The sequence below is a fragment of the Lathamus discolor genome, chromosome 2 (assembly GCF_037157495.1).
Source record: "Lathamus discolor isolate bLatDis1 chromosome 2, bLatDis1.hap1, whole genome shotgun sequence".
Classification (NCBI taxonomy): Eukaryota; Metazoa; Chordata; class Aves; order Psittaciformes; family Psittacidae; genus Lathamus; species Lathamus discolor.
Window position 1 is genome coordinate 136,983,727 of NC_088885.1, and position 13,158 is coordinate 136,996,884.

Below are 13,158 nucleotides of genomic sequence, written 5' to 3' on the forward strand. Positions count from 1 at the left end.
CAGGCAGGGAGGAGCAATATGTACCTTGACTACAGTGGGGCATTTGAATGCATCCCCCATGACATTCTTATGGGGCCAGTTAAGGAAATACAGGCCAGATGAAATCATTAGGTGAAATGGTTGAAAAATGTACAGAACTTACCACGGTTTGACATCAAACTGAAAATTCATTTCTAATGGGGTCACCCAGGGTCTGTTATGGGCCTGTTTCTGTTTGATATTTTCGTTAGCAACTCGGATAATGGAATAAAGTATGCTTATAAAATCAGCCCATCACACTAAGCCAGGAGGATTGCAAGCATATTGGGGCCCAGGATTAAAATTCAAAATAGCTATGAAAAATCAGAGAGGTTTTCCAGAATAAACAAATGGAACCGAAGTGAGATGTGCATAGTGCAAGGAGGTCGAAAGGACTTGTATTGAAACAAGAGGTGACTGACCAGACGGCGGAAGGGACCTGGGAGTAAGCACAGACTGACCACAGTGACACCTATGAGTGCATGCATGGGGACAGGAAAGCCAAAGGCTGGGAACTTCTCAGCTCACATGCTGTGTCCAGCCCTGGGCATTATCTTGAGTAACCATATTGCTTTGTACATCAAGCCAATTGTACACCAGTAACTTGTTGTCTTCCTATTTCCTTACCTTTTTTCAGTGTGATACCAAGAACTGTGTGAATGAAACAGAAAGCCTTGAGAGACTGACAAGGGTGTTAAGAGGTTTATAAAACCTGACCTGTGAGGAAAGGTTGAAAGAGCTTGGGGTTGTTTAGTCTAGTGAAGAGAAGATGGATGGGTCTAGAGGGAGCAGCCTTCAAAGATTACTGTAAAGAGGATGAAAATCTATTGCCTTGATGTCCACAGAGAGTGAGACAAGGAATAATAGGTTTAACTGGAAGCAAGGGAGATTTAGATGAGATATTAGGACAAACTTCCAAATTATAGTCAAGAATCAGCTCAGGAGCAAGCTACTTTTGTGTGCTGGGTGAGTGCAGTCATCAGAGGTTTTTAAGAACAGATTAGATGAACATCTGTCAGAGACAGTTTGTTACAGCACCACAGCATAAACCACACGGCCTACCTTGCAGTGATGCTTTATCTTTCCCTGCAGCAATTTGCTGGAGTTTTGCAGGAGCTGAGGGAGTTGTGTCAATAGCTCTTGGTCTGCTGCTTGGGAAGCAGAGCAGCTCTGGCAGGAGGAAAATGCAAACATCTACCTGGGACATGAGTAACATGAGCATGTGGTGGCTGGTACTTACATAGGCATTAGCCACAGCTGCATGTCTTTCCTTATAGAGCAAGATATTGCAGAGCTCCACTTAAATTCAAGCTGTCCTTGAGCTTCCTCCCTCAGTTGGATCCTTCTTTTACACATCTCCTAAAGCACCTGAGAGCAGCTATGAATTTCTTCTCTGAAACCTCATTCCTGTGTGTTCAAGCAGGTTTGGTACTCAGAGGTGGCTCTTACAAGAACCCTGTAACACCACAGTACTGAGGTTATAAACTGAGTCTTTCTGCACGACACAGTTCCTAACTGAAGAGCTAAAACGTAGGACATCAAAGCTACAAATGGCAAAGGCAAGCGTACTGCTTTGCACATTAAACCAATTGTAAACCAGTCAGTAACTCATTGTCTTCCTGTTTCACTACCTTTTCTCAACGTGATGCAGCCTGTGATAAAACATGCTTTAAAAAGCAGATGGTTAAACAAGATGTGCAATCTGCTTACTATTGTATCTTCTGCCCCAGGATGTGAATCAGTGCCTCTGCACTGTGACAGCCCAAGATTATTTGAGCATAAAGGTTTGTGTTCTAGGAAACTGTAAGAATTGTCTACTCGATAATAAATACTTGCTTCTTCTTTAGAAGCACTTGTTATCACCTCTTCATACTGAATATTTTTAGTACTGGCAAAGTACTAAATATCTTCTTTTCAGCTCCCTTGAGACATCTGCTCTCCATATGGTGCACTTGCTGCTGCTTCCACAGCCTTTTCTGGGAAGAAGACTCCTGATATGACAAACTGGAATTATTTCCAGGTCTTCAAACACTTCACTAGCTCCTGACTCATGTAATTGAACCTAAAATAATTCTGCACAATTGTACATGTTTTAATCCCTCTTGCCTACCTGATTTTTGTCATATTGCTTCTGCTGTCAGCAAGCTGCCCTTACAGCATCAGCATGAGGTTGTCGGCATCAGAGAGCCACTTAGGAGCCAGCACTGGTGCTGAGCTCACCTAGGGGACATCAACCCACTGAGCCACCTTGCTCCTCTGCTCCTCAAAGGAAACCCACTGGAAGTCACCTCATCCTGGCTGTGACTGTGGGAATGCTGGCACAGGAATATAGCCCCTTTGAGCACCCGTGCCAGCTCCTTAGCTCTGCGACTCATGCAAGAAAAATGGGGCTATCCTATTGCCATGGACCATTCTGTTTGCTTTCCTTGGTTTCTAAACCTCGTTATGTAGTCACACAGAAAGGGAACAGCATTTTTTCTTCCTTCGGTTTGGCAGCAAATGCCAGAGAATGGATCAAGAGCTAAAAAAATAATCAGTCATGCTTGTGTGTTGTGCATATATCTATAGTTACCCTCTTATTCCCCATTGTAGCCTGTGATGTGCGTGTACTCTCTGACCTTGCACTATAAAACACATGGACTATTCAAATATATTTCCTCATGCCTTACTATAGGAACTGTCAGTCTGAATTCTTCTAGAAGCTGTTACAGTACAAAGAGACATAAAGCTCTGTCAAGTAATTCACCCCACAATACCATGATATTGCAAGTAACAGCGAAGGAAAAAACACACAGCTGGCATTTTAAGGGAAAGACCTTAGAGAATAGGTAGACAGTACTGGATACTGGTACCTCTGACTTGCACTGTTTGCTTATTTTAGTAACACTCAAAACACCCATTCTCCTTCTGCACTTACAGAAATTGGGGAAATGCAACGCCAACTGCTCTGAAGAAAGCTGCGTGAGTGGGGAGGAGCAGTAACAGCACCCTGCTGAGCTGCAGAGAAGTGGGGAGCACTCCACATCAGCGGACCCCCAGCATGCTGACCCCCAGCATGCTGCTGGTCTTATGTTATACTGAAAGAACTGTGATTTCATCTTGAAAATTTGATGCTTTAAACTATCCACATAGTATTTTTTCCCAAGATCTATAGCTAAAACTCCAAGGATACAATATGCGGCCATGAGAAATGCATCTAGCCATACTATCTTTTCTATGGTAAATATTAAATCCTTCTTAATGACAAATAAGAAAGGTCAATTGTTTTGGCAGCTGAGTGCCACGTACAAGTGAAAGAGACAAGAGAAATGTACAAGAGAAAAGAAAAATACTCCAGATCCTACTGAAAATACTGTGGACAAAGTAAAACAGGGTAACCCTGTTGAAAAATAAAACCTGAAAAGAAAAACCCCAATGTTTTTCTTGAATTTTTGGTTACTGAGAAACTAACCTACCGGTCTTTATCCTTTAAGTAAGATAAATGGAGCAAAGATTTTGTTTCTTGTAGATTAAAATGATATGTGGACTTGCTCTTTTGAGGCAGCTCAGAAATCTGTGTTTTATGAAGATGCAAATAAAGTTTGCATATGAAGCAGCAGACAGGGCACATTCAGCCAGCACATTATCAGTTAGCTTCTGTGTATAAGACAGTTTCTGCAGCTAAACAATATGAAATGTTTTAGTAATTCATTGCACCATTAAGGACCTAAAGGGCAAAGGCGTGTCAAACTGAGTACGCTGCTTTGTCTCAACTCTTCCTACATCCACGGTTACAGCAGGACGGTTCAGCGGCATGTTCCCAAACACAGAGCCACTGCCAACATTTTCTTAATGGGATTAAATTGTGCCTTGTTACTGTACAAAGACACTTTTTAAGTATGCTTGGCCATTTATTTGATGCATGATTCTCTTTGGCTGAATTATTATCCGAGATTTGTGAATAGTAAAGTCTTTATTTCATTACTTGCTGTAATTCTTCTCCTAAAATTTATCCAATTAGTGATAGAGATATTAATAGACTGGAGAAGCAAGAGGAGTCACTGCTGTTAGTATCTCTATCAATAACTGAATAAACACTAGAACTACAGCATCTTCATGTACGTGCAATTAAAAAAATAATAGTATTGACTTGACAAACAGCTGTCTGGAGGGACTGTGCTACGATGACACTCTGCCTTGTGGAACCAGGAGGAGGAGTTTACAGATGACAGCAATGCTAACCACAGCTTAAATGAGGCACAGGCTGATCAGGAACAGGGCTTGGAGGCTGGGATGGGGAGGGTATTTCTGCCAAACTGCCTTCTATCTTTCTGCTGCAAGCAATAGAGCAGCAGGGATCATCACTCCAAGCACAGTCATAGTTGGGCCATGATACAGGCAGTAGCCACAGTCAAGGCAGATTAAATATGTTGAAAATATTTCTGGTTGCTGCAAATTCCAAATTAAATTGTAACGAGAAGGCAGCTGTCCCTCCTCTGAAGCTGGCCAGAGAAACGTCTACATGCTCAGGTCTACCAGGTCCTTTCCTGCCAGCTCACCCCTCACATGGATGCAGCAGCTCAGCCACCCAGCCTAGTGCACCACAGGCTGGTTTCACAGCGAGCCCAGCACAAGAGTCCTCCACTTGTCCGAGTACAGCAGAAACACATACTGTGCTGCTAAGACTGTTTTCAGGGTCTCATATGGAGCAGTTTGCTACTTAAGCCCCCGTAGCAACAGTTTGCAGGCAGAGGGGACTGTTTCCTGCTGTATCACTTCACTGCAGTAGCTTTACAACAGTACCTTGTCCTCAGGTCAGGACCAGTGTCTGGCCTGGGCAGAAATACCCAGCCTGATGCAGGAGAGAGGGAGTCCCTGCTACAGGGCAGTGGGCACTTCAGTCAGGCTGAGCAAATCATGCGAGTGCTGCCTGTTGCAGAGGTGGGGAGGAAACAAAACCTGTAATTAGATGTATTATATGCAGATGCCATCTCTAGGCAGGTGACACCCATGCAGGACCCAACCAGCAGTGCTGGAGACCTCTGCGTGCCCACAGCAGGTGGCTTGCTAGATAGCAGCAGCATGCTAAAGTCTTACGATAGCTGCAATCTGTATTAATGTGGACACAAGCCCTTGATGCAGAGTTGTTAACCATTGTAAAAAGTGTTCTACAGTAATTTTTTGAGAACTCAGCACTCAGTACAAACATATCATGGCTGGGACCCTAAACCACTTGGTTCCTGCAATTGTTCAGCAGTTGAAGTCTTTCACTCGCTCGAACACTGATTTATTAAAGACTTTATTCTGATCTTACTTTACAACCATGTAATTTTACTGCTATGACGTTATCCCAAATGACTTTCAAATACAATGCATAAATGTGGAAAAAATAGGATTGCCAAAAGGTGCATGGGCAGAACATTCATATATTTGATTTTGATGCTGAAGACCATAAGCCTGATTCTCCCCTTATGAAGACAAGTATATTCATAGAATCGTAGAATGGGTAGAGTTGGAAGGGACCTCAAAGATAATACCGCTCCAACTCCCCTGCCATGGGTAGGAACACCTTCCACTAGATTAGGCTGCTCAAAGCCCCATCCAACATGGCCTTAAACACTTCCAGTTTACTGCAGTTATGTTGGTAAATATGAAGACAATGACATTTCACAGATCAATGTTTTCTGTCTTTCATTTTCTTCTAAAAACCTTTCCATTTGTGTGTATAATCACCAACGGTGAGCACTGGTGACTAACTGTATTTTTTAATGAAATGTGCTGCTCAGCTCCTTCCCACAAAGGATTCAAGACAACACTACCAAGGCCTGCACTGCTAACAAGGACTGCACCACTTCCAGTGCAAAAGCCACCACTGGTAGAATTAGAGCAAATTTATGGCAAAAATTAAAACATTTATATTTTAACATCTCCAGACTTTATTAGGTGTTCTTTATACAGTCATCTGGTATGTTTAAAGAGTGAGCAATCATATAAAAGGAAATATGGTCATAACTGATTGAAGTAATAAAACCCTGAAACTAAATAACATCTCATAACTCATTACACAGCATATATTAGATTTCATTACATCAGTATATGACTTAGTAGTAAATTCTCCTGTTGGTCATAAACCTCTAAAGTGTTGTCATCTTGAAAAATGAAATTAAAAAAGAGAAGAAGACAATACCAGGAGGCTCCGGTGGTGCTCGTACTGTTACAGCACAGCCCCACCTTGTGTCAGGGTGCGTTGGCATTTGCGGCGATGCTGGGATGGGTGACATGCTTCTCTCTGCTGTTGCCATCATGTCCAGATGAAACCACCCCTTGACAAGGGGAACTGGCATTACCAGGGGCTCATTTTTGTGTAGCCAACCTGCTGCTGAGCTCATTATCTGTGTGTGCTGATGCAGCCATATCTGTGTCCGGCACTGGGTATCTTCCTCAGGGCAATGGGCAAGCGTACCCTCCCAGTGTGCACCCTGCTCTACACTGGGGGTCAGCAGCCCCGCTGGGCTGGTGCTGGTGAAGCAGCGATGTGCCAGTAATAGAAGCCTGGAGCTGTGTTCCCTCTGCCGCAGCACCTGGGAATGTTGGCTGGTAGGGCTGTCAGATGGAGGGGTCACTGCCTTGCCCTGTGCCGGAGGCTGTTACTGCAGCGGCATGGCACTGCCTCCAGTTTTCACCTGTGATCATTCACAGCCTGGCGCGCTGCTGTGAGCTGATGAACATGAGCTGGTAGCTCTGCTGCATGCTGTGGGGAGCTGAATGGACACCACTACTCACCACCTGCACAAAGGGCAAACAGCCAAGAGGCATGGCATGGCTGAAGTCCAGTGGGACTGTGAGTGTTGGAAGGGACCTTGGAGAGGCAGCTCACCAGCCCATGTGACCCCATGGAAATATCAGCATGGGGGCTTTCCAAAATCCCCTCTCTTTCTGAGGCTGAAGCATCTCTTAGCCCATGGGCTCCTGAGTCCCAAAGGCTCTTCAGTGTACTGGTGCCTTCCAGTGTCTTTCAAAGGGCTGAGCAGGGGGTTGCTGACCATCTGAGCACACCCCACAAGGCCAATACCTTGCTCATGGGTGCAAGGGGTAGCACCCACCCTTGGGGAGGAGAGGAGGTGGGGCTCATTCCTGACACAAGCTCACCAGGACTCTTTCTCCCAGTGCCCACAGCTTCTCTATGCTATGAGCTGCACAAAACCACACCTTTGAGCTGGGGACAGACTCTGGGAAGTGTTCGAGCCACCTAGCTACAGCGCCAGGGACTTGCTCCCCACCTTCTTGCAGCTCCCAAAGTGTTGAACTCCTGTTGTGCTGCAGCACAGCACTGACACCTCATCTGGGGCTCCCTCCTCCAGCTGCACAGCCCAGGTCCAAGCAGGAGACCAGCCCTGGGGCCAGGTAAGTTGTTTCCCCCCAGGACCAGCAAAGCTGCAGCTTTTCCCAGGTCTCCCTCCCCATTTGAGTGTCAGGGCTGGCACCCCCTCCCTCAGGAGCAGACAGGACCTGCTGGTGAGGTGGGCAGCAGATCCCTCACCGCAGGCTGGGAGAGGCTGCCAACATGATTTCTCAGCTAGTCCTTACTGGGGGGACTTGTGCCCTCTACAAAGCATGCCCAAGCTCAGGCATAAGGTAGGGTCTGAGTCATGTCCATCACACCAGCCTGGCAAAGCCAGGCATAAGAGGAGGCTGTCATGGCTCTGCGTGTCAGCTGTGAACAGTGAACCCTCTCTTTATTCCTCCAAAAGATTTCCTTTTTTAAATGTTTTTTTCCTTTGAGAATTAACCTCTCCTCCTTCATTTGACAGTTTATAATTACCCAGAGCAACCGATCAGCAACTGTGCCATTTGCAACATCTGGGAGATCTTAAAGCAGATCCCAGTCCAAGCTGCAATGATGTAATTGTTTTGCTGGGTGAAGGATGATAACTCCCCGCGTGTGTTTATACTCCTTCAAAATAATCCAATGGGTTTTTTTGAAGCTCACTTATGTCAACACGTGCTTTATTGTGTCTTATGCGTTTTTAAAGTGCTGGCTGGAGAAGTCCCCTTTCAAAGCATACCTCCTCATGCTCTTTTTGAAGTGGTTGTTGAATCATCATGAAGTATCAAGGCTTTAATGGCTGTTTTGGAGGTGTCCAGCCACTCCACTTGGTTTGACACACATGTGACATGCTAAGTATAAGAATTCATACAAGAGATGCCCCAAAGCTCCAGGGGTGGAGGTGACTGCATCTCTGCTCTCTATGAGAAACAGCAGGAGCCTGTGATCAGGTGAGAACAAGGCTGCACAAAGTCTGGCACTCTGTGCTCCAAGCTCTGCACCAAGACCCAGCTCTGGGGAACATCTACACACAAGTTGTCTAGCAGAAGATGCTGCTCCCAGCAGAAGTTGCTCTCAAGACCAACAAAAGATGGGGTGGATAGTGATGTTCTTTGGTGTAAGCCAGATGAACCTAGGCTACCATGTGCAAACACTAAACTACAGATCTAAACATCTAACCTGTCATAATTACATCATCTGTCTTATAATGGGGATAGCAGCCTCTCTATGAGACACTTCTGAAGGGAAATGTGCTTTCTAACAGTTTCCCTGGAATGTCTTTCATTCTGCTTGGGTTGGGTTTTGGTTTGGTTTTTTTTTTTTTTTTTGGTTGGTTGGTTGGTTGCAGGTTTTTTTTGTTGCTTTTTAAACTGAAGCATCTCTGGCTACTCCCAGTGCAGCCCTAGGTCCTGACTTCACCCTGATACAGCTTAAGTGCTCCTAGGCAGGGACGCCTGTCTCCATGAAAGCTCCGAAATGCTGGTCTCACCCCTCCTATGGTACCTTAGTTTTGCAGTGCACAGAGCAGAGCAGAGCTGAGCTGAGCCAAACCTCACCTGGCAGCAGAGTACATTTTGCTTTTTCTCAGAGCCACCTCCATGCTGCCGTGACAGCCTCGTGAGCTCCAGCAAGGCAGGCTGGGTGCCGAGCATCGCTGGAGGCATGCTTGTACACCCATGGAACACTAGAGCAGTTTTCTTCCATCTTCTTCAGGGTGATAGCCTGTAGCTGAGGAACATGTAGGATTTGGATAGGTTTTAGTTGAAGTAAACCAAACACATCTAGCTGCTTTTATGACTATTTCATAATAGTGTCTTTTTAAGCTAATACTCCACCAGGGAACACAACTTGCAGACAAAAAAGGCCTCTGAAGTGCCTTGAAGAGATCTGAGCTTTGGATTCTGAACTCAGCTGCTTATAAACAATCATTTCAATCTGCTAGGCCGCAGCGGGAGTATGAGGCTTCATAAAAGGGCTAAGGTGTTGTAATACTGAGTGCAGCAGTGCTTAACTCCATGTCTCGCTATCCAGCCTTCCCATGCAACCCAGAAGATTTAGACACAAAGAACCAGATCTGCACAGGCCAGTAGGGAACCACTTTAGGAACTGCTGAGGAGAGCACAGCCCAGCTGTGCTGAGGTACCTCTTTCTGATCAAGTTTCAAGCCCCAGATCCCTTCCCAGCACAGGAACTGAAGCAGCACACTCTCATAAAACAGCAATAGCAATTCCAGCACTTGTTCAGGGTTAGGAAGAGAAAGATGCAGTGCTCCTCTTCTGCTGCAGAGATACAAGCACCCCAAACCCAGATCTGCTCTGGACATCCTCTTGAATCCATGCTGGTTTTCATAGAAAGAACAGATGAGGATGAGCCAGAGGAGATGAGCACTCTGGAGGCAGGGCAAGGGCAGCTTGGGTTCTACTCGTGATTCAGTTCAATGAATGATATCCAAAAATTGTTTAGGAAAAACTTAATCCTCAGTGAGTGCCATGAACTTGGGGTTTCCAAGGTTAGGACATATGGGTGTCACCCTCTGCAGTGGCCTGCAAATCACCTTGACCTTTGCCAAACCACCACATACCTCCCTTTCCACACTATCCTACTCAGTCGTCCCATTTCCCCAGAATGCATTTAACCATGGTTTTCTTTTCCCCCACCTTTCTAGTGGCCATCTTTGGTCTGCACATAAATGCCCCAACCTCACCTCATCCTCACCACACAGCCCCAAAGCAGGCAAAGGGGATTGAGGTCAACTTATTTTCCCTCCACTTTTTCCAAATCTGCACATGGTTTCCTAACCTTGGGTTTACCACAATCCCTTTGTGTTTCTCCCTCCACCCCTTGGCTTATTTCCTTGGTCCAGGTGCCAGGGCTAGCTCAGGACTCAGGTGCTGCGGGAGAGAGCCGAGCATGGAAGAAACCAAGACTGAAGACAGTTAGCTGGTGGGCAGTAATTCCCCAAGCATGCAAGCACCTCTATGCAGGGGGAGTCAGGCATTGCCCTTATTCTGAAGCAGTCTAGAAAACAGCTCTAACCACCTACTCAAGTCACAGTCTCTCCTGGTGTAGTTAATTACACCTTTCAAAAGCAAAACAGAATTAGCCAAAGGGACAAACAGCCCCACTTGCACTCCAGAAAAGACTAAAGCATTCACAGAGCAAGCAACTGTGAAACCACACCTTTTTGCAATGAAAAAGAAATTGAGCCCACAGCTTGTTGGCATTAACTACCATTAAGTCACCAGTGAGCAGAAGGCATCGAAGGCTTCTCCTCCAGAGATGCCATAAGAACACCCACCATGTAATGGAAACAGAAGTGCTGTTTCTGGCACCGTGGGGCACCAGACCAGCCTGCCACCTAGCTCCAGCACAACCAACACTCAGGTCCTGGGCAAGCCAGGAAGTGTTTGACACTGAAGGGTTTACAAAACTGTCCCAAAGGAAGCTTGCAGCTCTGCATAGCCTGCAAAGGAGTTTGAGGAAACTGAGTTTGGGAATCAAGCCCAGTTCTTTGAGGGTACTTGGATGCTAAACCCAAATTGGTTACAATGGAAAGAGTTGCCTACAGATTCTTCTGGATCTTAGCTTGTGCTGAAAGAGACTAAGAGAAGTGCAGCCACTTCAGGCATTCAGGTCAGCTGCATACCAGACAGGACACTGAGCTCCAGCCTCAGTTTTCACCCAGGAGCAGCAGTGGCTCAGGTCACCTCTGCCTGTTCCACACTGCAAAGGAACTTTACTTGGTCTTACCCCAGCCAAAGTTTCAGTCATCAAAAGTGACCGCAAGAGCGCAGCAGCACTGTGGGGAAATCCTGAAGATAATCTTTGACCTGTGCTATCTAGAGAGAAAAATGCTTCAAGTAGGAATGTGTTTATCATATTAATGCTAAAACAGTTACATTATAATGACAAGCATGACATTTCATCAAAATTCTTATGAGATTTGTATCTGCTGCAGCTCTCCGTTGGATGGAAGTTGGATGTAAAACAAGCATATGTTTCTTGTTACAGTGCTGCAAAAAAACCCATTGTTTCTGGGTTGACCTATTCAAAATTTAAAGAAATCAGTCTGCCATAACAAACATGATCTTCAGCAATCAAAATGTATTCTTATATTTCACTATGAATTTATTAAAAGAACTTCAAGTGACATGCAGGTTTGCTTATGTGATGAAAATAGGTTCAACCTAAAACTGTCATCAAACTGCAGGATTAGCAATATCAACTCAGACTCTCTCTTAATTTGACACACGTAATTTAGATGTGCCAGATGTTGTGAACCCAAACCACAAAGAATCTGCATGGAATTTATATCCAAAAACTACAGTAATGAAGGTTTCAAAGTCAAATTATGAACTGCAAGACGCACCATTGCCTTTTGTGCAGGTTCACATTTTTTGCAGTAGGAACCCCTCTCTCATTCAGAGAATTATTTTCAATCCTCTTCAGTGCACAGCTCAACCTTGCTTTCTGCACTCTGTACAGGCCACAGATGTCTCAGCTTCTTTGCAAGTACTTATTGTCAGAGGAATAAAGATTGTGAGGTCTTTTTCAGATTTGTGAGATGTCCTGTGAGATTTGCGAGATGTCCTGTGAGATTTGCTCCTGCTACCACCACCTGCAGTATCCAGTGTGTATGGATGAATACTGACACTTTCACCCAGTATTTTCAGGACAGATCTACTGAACCTAGACATAGATGTGACTACTCCGCACTTGTGCGGATGTAGCCCGCAGCACCATATTTTAAGCATTTAGCAAAATACTCGGAGTTTCTGTGAACTCATAGAGTCTTGCTCAGCGTCAGAGAAGAACCTGATGACAGCAGCAGAAAGAAAACCCAGTCCTCCAAACCAGCATGCTTGGTCCTTCACCATCAGACTATCTTTTCACCTCTGGCAGTTTGACCCCCTTCACTATTATCAAGCTTTTCCTTAGAAGAAGTTCATTTCGCAGATCATAAGCTCATGGCTGCCACAGTCCTGGATCACTGACAGAGGAGCACACAGCCTGCACAAGGAATATGACAGGATCCCATAAAGCACTGCACAAGTGGGATGGAAGCATTAGGAGAAACTGAAGATCTGAAAATCCTTAACTTTTGCAACGCCATTCCTTCCCATCCCAAATATTTTTATGGATAAAGGCAAGGATTCAAAAAATGGGAATGACACTAACTCTCCAACTTTTCACCAAAAGGACTCAGATCTTTCACACAAGAAAACTCCTGTTTCTTCTAGACAGATTAATGCCTCTAGCAAAGACTGCACAGAGGGGACCACCCGAGTATGAAATACAAAATGTCTTCCAAGTTATTCGTCTATTAGCCAGTAGCACAAGCATTCAGATCCCGCATCATATTAAATAAGAGTTTAGAGTCTCTAACACAAAACTGTTACAGCTCCTGGTTCCCAGGCACCCCCTTCTTCCATGTTTCTATTTTTAGATTCTCAAAGAATATGCACCATCTCCACCAAAAAAAACCCAACATTTTCCTGACTAGTATCATTCTAAGATACAACTAAACAGTACTCACTGAATTTTTTCAAATACTTCAACAGGAGGCTACCGCACATTACACGAACTTAAAATTATCAATCCAAGTCAGAAGCATCTGGAAACACACGTAAATGAAAGCTGCCAAACAACCTCAGCCTCGGTGAGCAGGCAAGCTCTTAACATGGCTTCCTTTTCCTCCCTTCCACTGGACGGCTATAAAGATCACTTGGGAAGACTGTTATTAACTACTTCTACCTGCCTCTGACTCTAAAAATGCTAAATTTGAGTGTAAAGAGGACAGTGATTTCAGGTATGCTAGGCTAGTTGGAGTATGG